General features: G+C 39.2%; 1 protein-coding gene across 8 annotated transcripts in view; it reads left to right on the top strand.

Annotated features, from left to right (window-relative positions):
- The first annotated feature begins 4,208 nt into the window (after positions 1-4,208).
- The window catches only part of ADGRL2 (adhesion G protein-coupled receptor L2), a 624,153-nt gene continuing 619,702 nt past the window's right edge, over positions 4,209-8,659 (top strand). For 2 of the 8 annotated variants that reach the window (XM_058716832.1, XM_058716852.1), the window contains exon 1: positions 4,209-4,491. The gene's annotated coding sequence lies outside the window, so the exon portion shown is untranslated. The remainder of the gene's footprint in view (positions 4,492-8,659) is intronic. The other 6 variants (XM_058716841.1, XM_058716854.1, XM_058716853.1 and 3 more) reach the window with 5 other exon arrangements.

Raw genomic sequence — 8,659 nt, 5'->3', positions numbered from 1 at the left:
TCTTACAGTGAATTTTACTGTAAGTGTAATATTTACAAGAAGCAATTTGTCATTCTTGGGTTAAGTATAGAAACTTCGATATTTTCTTGGATAAATGTGTCAAAATAACTAAGATTCAAGCAACAGAAGAGAACAGGAAGCTTATAATACAGCATTTTATATTAGAGCTGGGAGGTTTGCTATCTGGTTTGAGTCCGTTATCGTTATTGTTTTTATAAATATGATTTTCCAATTATTAACCATCATTAGTATTAATGGCATTAATGCTGGTAATCTGTCTCGCTAAGGATTTCAAAGTGCCGTATTTTTTTATATGCTAAATGAGTTCCAGGGCTCCAGCAGTGATTCCCACCCTGATTTGCTACATCCCAAAGTCTCCAAACACAATTAATTTTAATTCATAGATGAATATGCCATTCAGCACTTTCGGTTAGGGAATGGGGTGGCAGAAACTCACAAACAATTTTGGAATATTTCAGCCCCCTAAAGACTTAAATCTCCAATCCAATCTTTGGCAACTACATCCTCCTTTTCTCGCCCCAGGGATAGCAGTCCTTGTCATTTAAACATTGCCCTATGTTTGTGTCCCCAGGGCTGGGGAGCCCGGATGAATGCTTGGGCGAGGAGTGCAGAGGCAGAGGGGGATGAAGATCTGAGGCTGACGCCCAGAGGTACACAGGATCTGTCGAGCTTGTGCCCCACGTCTTCCTTCCGTGAGCTGCTCCTCAGTTCTTTCTAACATTCTAGTCGCATCTTTCCCCATTTCCCACTCCTCCTGTGCTCTGAACATACTCAACTGATGGTCTCAGCCGGTTGTCTCTCTCATGCCGCCCCGCCTCTGTACCCATGTTCACTCCACCTGGCGCACACCCGCAGCCTCGCCAGCTTCCCTTACGTGTCCATCAGGGCCCACTCTGCCTTCAAGAGTCACACCCGGCATCGCCTCGTTTGTAAAGGCCTTCTCAATTACTCCAGCTGCGCTTTGCCTTCCTTGCCCTCTTTCCTCTGTACCCTTTTCCTTTGGACAGATGTCCAAAACCAGACTCAATCTGTTTACACACTTGTGTCCATCATCCCCAACAGAAACGAGAACAAGCATCATCTATTTTGAAATGGGTAGCCCTAGGTTCTTGCCCACAAAGCGCTTGGTGAATGTCTGTTGAATGAATGAATGAAGCCTTATTCCTTATTCCAGTGCACCAGGGGCAAGCACCTGCGCATTGCTCTCTGAGTGCCTGCCACAGGATCTCTCACATACTGGAAAATCCAAGTGCACGCAAGTGCTGTATATAGTCATCTCCACACACTGTCTGGTGTATCTCAAACGAGCTTTCTCTCCACCGTCATTGAAATCTGGCTTTCCCTTGGCATTGCTGGCCTTCCTCTAGTTACTGGAAGAAAGTATTTCGGATAGAATAATTAAAACAACTATGAATTCCTGTTACTCTAAGTGTAAACTTGTTAATGTGTGAATGCTGCCAATAGTATGTGCGTTGAAAAAAAGAATGGGAAGCCAGTAAAACATAGAAATAAACTTCTAATAGTGGCATTTCAGGAAATAGGAGAGGACAGATGGGAAGATATTTCTGGACAAGGAGCTTCTGGATGCCCTTCACTTTGTACCACACAAGCCATTTCCTGTTCCTGTACAGAAGGTTGGATCTGCTTGCTACAACACTCTCTAGCTCTCCTGAGAATAGTACTTCTATTTCTGTCTTTTATAAAAAGGTAGAAGCACTAGCCCTTCTGGTTGTCAGAGACCAGGAAGGAGCCTTCCTCATGTAATGGCAAGAAAAACCAAGAACAAAGAAGTCATCTTTTTTTTTTTTTTTTCCCTGCATCCAATAGAAACCATAATAACACTTCCCAGTTCAGAGAGAGACAATCAAGTTCAATGGAAACAGGTTTATAATAATTAAACAAGAAAAGCTTATACTGATTAGGTATTTACCCAGTTGCTCTGCTGAGCCCTTTCTTCTATTCCTTACATCAACTGTATAATAAAAGTCATTTTTTATCTCCATTTTGGACACAAGTTCAGCAATTCGTCCATGGACACAAAGCTGAAAATTGCCTGAGTCAGCACTGGTGCCTAGAAAGTTGTGACTCAAATCCTCTGGAAGCTATCCCCTGGTATGAGGAAGGGGACACCTAATTAAACTTACATGTCAATATACAACCTAGCACTACGTGAACTGTCATTATAGTCCCATATATGACAAGACATTTACATTATGTTTATTTCACCTCCTTTTATTTCATGAAGGTACGGAAGACGTTACAGTTTATGGGTCCATTTTTTACTTCAAACAACAGATATAGAGAATATAAGTTCTTTACTATTATTTCCAATATATTTTCTTTTTTTTTTTTTTTTTTTTTAATTTTTTTTTTCAACGTTTTTTTTTAATTTATTTTTGGGACAGAGAGAGACAGAGCATGAACGGGGGAGGGGCAGAGAGAGAGGGAGACACAGAATCGGAAACAGGCTCCAGGCTCCGAGCCATCAGCCCAGAGCCTGACGCGGGGCTCGAACTCACGGACCGCGAGATCGTGACCTGGCTGAAGTCGGACGCTTAACCGACTGCGCCACCCAGGCGCCCCTCCAATATATTTTCACACACATTTATGAAAGATCTAAAATATGTAAAGGACGCTTTCAAAATATTTGGGGAGAGATTTTAAAAGAGAGTATTTGGTCCCTGACTCCAAAGAGTTTTACAATCTGAAAAGTCACATTAAGACCTCAATAACATTCCAACTCCAGCCTGTGTGCAAACTGTGTCCAAATTGATATCAGAAACCTGAGAACTCACCCGTCCCCTCAGAGAGCAATCAGACCATTGGATGTCAGAGACATAAAATAACTATTGTCTTCACCCTGTTACTTTCAAGCAATTGTTTCCTAAACACTGTTATAGTCACTAAATCTGCACACTTCAGAAATTCCAGATCTTCACTAGATCTCATGAAAATGTGTATTGGCATTTTCCTTTAGATTTCCTTTAAAGTATTACTTCTGTCCATCAAGTCAGAGTTCTGTAAGTGTGGTGTGTTGAAATTCTTTCTCTTTCCTGACAGGATGCGGATTCCCAAAAGCAGCAAACATCTGACTGGTCTCCTTACTACTCTCTGCAAATATCCCACACATGTGTATGTTGAGAGTTTTAATGTCATTTGTTGAAATATATTTAACCAATGTCATTTGGTTCACACCAAGTTAATAATGGCTTCCCCAAGGCTATGATCAATTCAGTCAACCAGCTGGTTTGACTGATTTTTCCTTTGAATTGACCTAATTGCCTGGCTGTTTGGGCATCCGCAGACACCTTTACACAAAGAGAAGGCAGGCTTCCCGTTAACTTGCTAAATGAGGGTTATTCTTTTCTCCTGAGATCTGCCACGACTTACTGAGTGACTGTTGGCAAGAGTTACAATCATATTGTGCTCCCTCTTTCTCATTTTAAAAATGGGAATAAGAATATATAAAGCTCTGATGATACTAAAGGGAAAGGCAAGTAATCGCTGTATGTTTAAAGACACATCTGCATTGTAGTGAAAGAAAGATTTCTTCTCTTCTGAAATGCCAGCAAAAGACAACATGAAGTGGAGAAAGAACCCAATTAGCAGCCTAAGGAGATTACAAAACAACACATTTCCTTTCAGTTGTATATTTGGGTCCTTTCGAGGAATTAATTAATTAATTAATGCTGTTTTTCTTTTTGCACTGCAATATACACCACTACCTCTTTAAAAGTTAACAGGGATTAATTCTCTTTCAAAATAAATATTCTACTTAACAAATTGTCCACGTTCCTTCACTGGCACGTTCGTCAATCAAGTCACAGCTCTGCTCTCATTCAAAACTCCGAGTTTTATCCAAATGTGTTTACCTGGCAACTAATGAGAGATTTTCTGCCTACCCTCTAAAATCCTGATGACAAAACAGAAGGACTCATAACACGTTCACAAAAATCGGATCAGCCGAAGCATCAGCTAATCTGGGTATATTTTTCCCTCTGATTAACCAGTTCTTAATGACAACATTTCTTATCTTACAACTGTGACATGAAGAGGGAGCTGTAGCTCTTCTGAGACACAGTTCTGCAAGAACCAGCTTATACACGCTCTCCGATCTCGTGTCTGTTTCTCTTTCTCTCTCTCCCTCTCTTGCGCTGTCCCTCATTCATTCACTCTTCCATCTTTTTGCCATTGTGCCAGCTCAATTTAAATGTATCTGCTCTGTATCTGTTCAAGTGGAGATAATCCATGCAAATCAGGAGCAGTGGTTCTCAGTGCTTGGTTCACAGAGAGGACTCAGCTTGAGGAGGTCACTCGCTCCCAGCCGCTCCTCCCATTATATTTTTCCCCTTATTGCAGAACTGCTGTATGTATACAGTGACTGAAAGGACTCAATTTACTGCAACTGCTGCCTGGCTTTACTCACAACTTTTTTTTATAAAGGAATTTACCTCCATCTGTCTTTTCAAGGTAGGAAGTCTGATTCTTCTAAAGACGTGTGTAATGCCTCCACTGTCTGCTCATTATCAAATGTCACTTGAATGCTTTATATTGTTGCTGGCATTAGGCACAAATGCTGCTGATTCCAGGTGCCTCACGCTTTTGTTACTTAACCGAATAGGTACAATTGTTTAAGTGTCGGGTGTTGTAATGTTTATTTTCCCTGCAGCCAGCTTCAGGTTTACAATGTCAGAAAGATTACAGTGCCCACTCTCTAATCTAGAAATACAATCCTCTATCAAGTTTTCCCTCTTAAAAAAAAAAAATAGTCTCTCAGTATGCTTTAACTTATCATGCATCCTGGCCAAAGCATAGTCAAGTGTAGAATTCAATCGTGGTAATTTTTGCTTTTTAACCTGGAACCAACCTGCAGCGTTTTCTGGGAAAAAGAACTAACTGTTGAAATGTTTTTAACAACAGCAAGAGAAGGATAGATCTTACCTCATTCTGCTGCAAAGCAAGAAGCTGAGGGCCTTATTGCTAACAGGCCTGTCAAATAGATTTATTCTTCACAATTTACAAATTGTTACTAGGCTATGCAGAAGTATTATAATTAGTTAGGATTCAGTTACTGTGATTGTACAGGCGATTATTTATTGTTTTGAGGTTGAAATTAGATTATAAAAAAGTTTAATGTTGCAAGCCTAACAAAAAAGCTTATGTTTGTATAACACTGTTTGATGTCATTTTTTAAGACTGATTTTGATAGCCAAATGGTTACGTTTAGATTAAAAATGCACATAAGAGGCTAACAGATTTGACAATATACATGCTGATTTATGAAGGCAATTTCTGGGCTTACATTACTTCATATGTGTTTCCTTGAAGTTACTCGTAATAATACTTTAATCATTCCTTCATCATTTCAATCTTAAAACATACTACATGTCATAAAATCATAGACTCAAAAATCTCTTTTTGATTAGTACAAATATAATTATAACATTCCAGTTACAATTTAGTTTTCAATAATGTAATATGTCTTTGAACGCCCTCCTTATTAATATAATTTTACATTTATTACCTTATTTTTCTACGAAGCTTTGACTTGTAGCTATGACAAGACTATTTAATCTCTTGTATGGCATAGAATTGAACATAAACAGTAAACAAAGTTGACAGTCCTGAAAAGAAGAAAAAATGATCCTCTGGTATACTGAATAGTTCTGATGACATAAATCTTAGATTTCATCTTCCAGGTAGATACTTGTAGTTAGTGGAGTTCAAGGGGAAAAATTTATTATCCACATAAAATATCTCAGTGCCAGAAATGTGCAGTTCTTTTTCTTTTTGATACAGACTCCTCTACTGAAAAAAAAAATGCACTCTGATTTTTGAGTACAGTACAAGGCATGAAGCCCTGTCATTGTTAGCATAAAGAAGACATCTACACAAGTATTACTGTGCAGAGGGCAATCTTTCTGTCTCTGGCATTTGTTAGGTTACTGTACATAGAATTTAACAGATGAATATGTTCTGCTTCGTGGCATTTTAGTGATCCTATTGGTATGCAGGCTAGTCTGCTAGGATAGCAACAGAAAAAAAAAAAAAGGATATATGTTTTATAGCAGTGGGTAATAAAAGCCCTACGCAGTGAGAGAAGAAGAATTGGACTTCTTTTTTATGCAGTAATTAGAATTTCCTTAAAACTCTTTGAAATACTGAGTGGTAAAGTAAACTGAGGCTTCCCAGGAAGGGCTAATTGAATGCATCTATTCGAATCATGTAGTTGCCCATGAATATCTTCTTCCCAGACACTGTCTCACTGGAGGATTCCATTCACATCTTCAGTATTACAGGGAAAGAAATGGATTCCTCACTAATGGTAGAGGGTGATTCTTTCATATTTAAAACGAGTTTGAGAAGGGCACCCGACACAGGAAAACCTTAACAGATGGAAAGGTGTGTGAGATCGCCTGGTTGTGGGAACTTCACACTAGTGCGAAACCGAAGGATGCCCTTTCAGAACAAAGGAACGCCATGCAGTACTCTGTCAGCAGTCAAGCTGAGGATAGATATAAAAAGTGGCCAGGGAGATCTTTTGGGGAGAGGGAAAATGCAAACTACTAGGCATTCCCTTTTCAGCCAAATTACCAGCAGCTGATAGGTATGACGGCATTTCCCCCACGGAATATTAACCCATCATTTCACAGTTATTTCAAAATCACATATCTTATAGACTTTCCCATTTGTTTGTCAACCTCCTAGGAAACTCTCCGAAGACCCAATAACCTGTATGCCTTGAGTTAGCTTTTACTGTGCATCCTAAATAAAATGGTCACAGCCTTTAACTCTGGGTTTCTTTTGCTTCATCTGTAAACTTGCCATTCCTCTAGTAACTCATTCAAGCAACTGTTCAAGATAAGTTACATTTTACTCCATTTTAGTGTGCCTTGCAGCAGAATCTATAGAACTGGTAATCCTTGTAGCTGTATATAATACCATGTTGTTATTCCCACCCGGCTCTTTTCTGCTGGTTTTACTGAGCGCAGTTAAAAAGATAAATTATCATCTTAAAGGGATGCCATGGAGGGTGTTAATAAGTTCTCTAACTTCAGGAGTGTTCAGAGGTGCCAGAGAAACTTGCGTCCCTGCTTGAGGGAAAATGATGTGCTTCATCAGCAGACATTCAATGCCTGCCTATATCATCTGTAGACATGCAAAATTTCTCAAGAAGGCTTGTAGCATGCCATACATATTTTCTAAATCTTGAAACTTATTGCTGTGTGTGGCGTGATCATAATTTTAAGTGAAAACTCAGCAGATACTAATTGGTTTATCTGTGTTAATTTAATCTGCACGACACTGTGAGGTCTAGAGAACCATCATCTTCATTTCGCGGATCAAGACATCAAGGTATAGGGAGGTCCGGTAAGTTAGTCAAGGCTGCACAGTTGTCGTAGGACTGGGATTTGAATCCATTTATTCGGATACTGGCTTCAAAACATCACACAACAATGCCTCCCTGGCTAACAAGCTCAGATGACTGTACGTAATAAGGATACTCCCCACCAGTAGCCAAAGTGTTTGTATTTACCCATTTGTGGTCTTGATTGACACGTCCGATTCTGATTTTTCAACTCGCATCATAGCTCTTTACTTTGTCTGTAGTACCATTGTAGCAGAGGGTTTTTTTCTTTTCTTTTGTTTTGTTTTTGTTCCTTAGGTGTTTCATTTAATGCATGCCAAGAACCCTATAGAACATTTGCCACTTACCTCAAGGAGTTAAGAACTAAATCAGGTCTGTGATTGACTGACTTGTCTACTGACAGCCTTAGAAGCGCTGCCCCCACCTTTACTTTTTATTTTATTTATTTTTTTCTGTCTAAAGAACAAGATTGACGTCTCTTTATACGTTTGGAATTCTTCAGTGGTGTAAAGTGCTTGGTAAGGATGGAAATTAACCTGAGGCTTTATCTAACTACCTTTCCTTGCAACTCCATTGAAGTTCTGGTAACAATTAAAATTTTCATGCAAACAACTGTTCCCATCAGAAAAAAATACACTCTTCTGTCTTGTCATATTATTCTTCAAAATCTCCTGGGTAGTGAAAGGAAGCCTTCTCCCTTGCCTTTCTTTCTATTGGGTGCATGTGAATGAAAATTTCCCAAGTTGAAATGTACCAGCACATTAGAAAAGCAGAGAAAGAAAACAAATGGAAAAAATGCTGAAGTGAAAATGCATCTTTAAACGGTCGGACTCTGAAACACTGAAATAGTTATCTGTCCTTGTGTTAGAAGGTGTCACCTCCTTAAGGAGAAATGAGCAAGAACAGGCCCATACAGGGGAGCATTTGTGGCTTTACTTCTGTCTGTTTATTTGGGATAGCTTGAACTGTCTCCCACTGTTTTTCTGTGTGGTGTGAAAAGATGAACTAGTATACATGTAACTCACAGGAATCCGATTCAAAGACTGTGTTCATTTGACCTTCGAATATCCAGTATGTAATGTAAACAAAAGTCTGAACAGAACCAACACATAATCAAGTGGCAGAAATGTGGGGAACATGGGTCAGTAGCAATTGAGCAAACTACACATTTCTCTAGTAACGAATGAAAAACAATTTTGATGCCATTCTGTGATACCAGCATTCTTTTTAGATCTTATTTGAAGTATCAGGCAGATGGACTGCCCTATA

Source organism: Neofelis nebulosa, chromosome 2 (assembly GCF_028018385.1).
Source record: "Neofelis nebulosa isolate mNeoNeb1 chromosome 2, mNeoNeb1.pri, whole genome shotgun sequence".
Lineage (NCBI taxonomy): Eukaryota > Metazoa > Chordata > Mammalia > Carnivora > Felidae > Neofelis > Neofelis nebulosa.
Note: the sequence above shows the minus strand (reverse complement) of the source record. Positions and strands in the feature narration are given on the sequence as shown.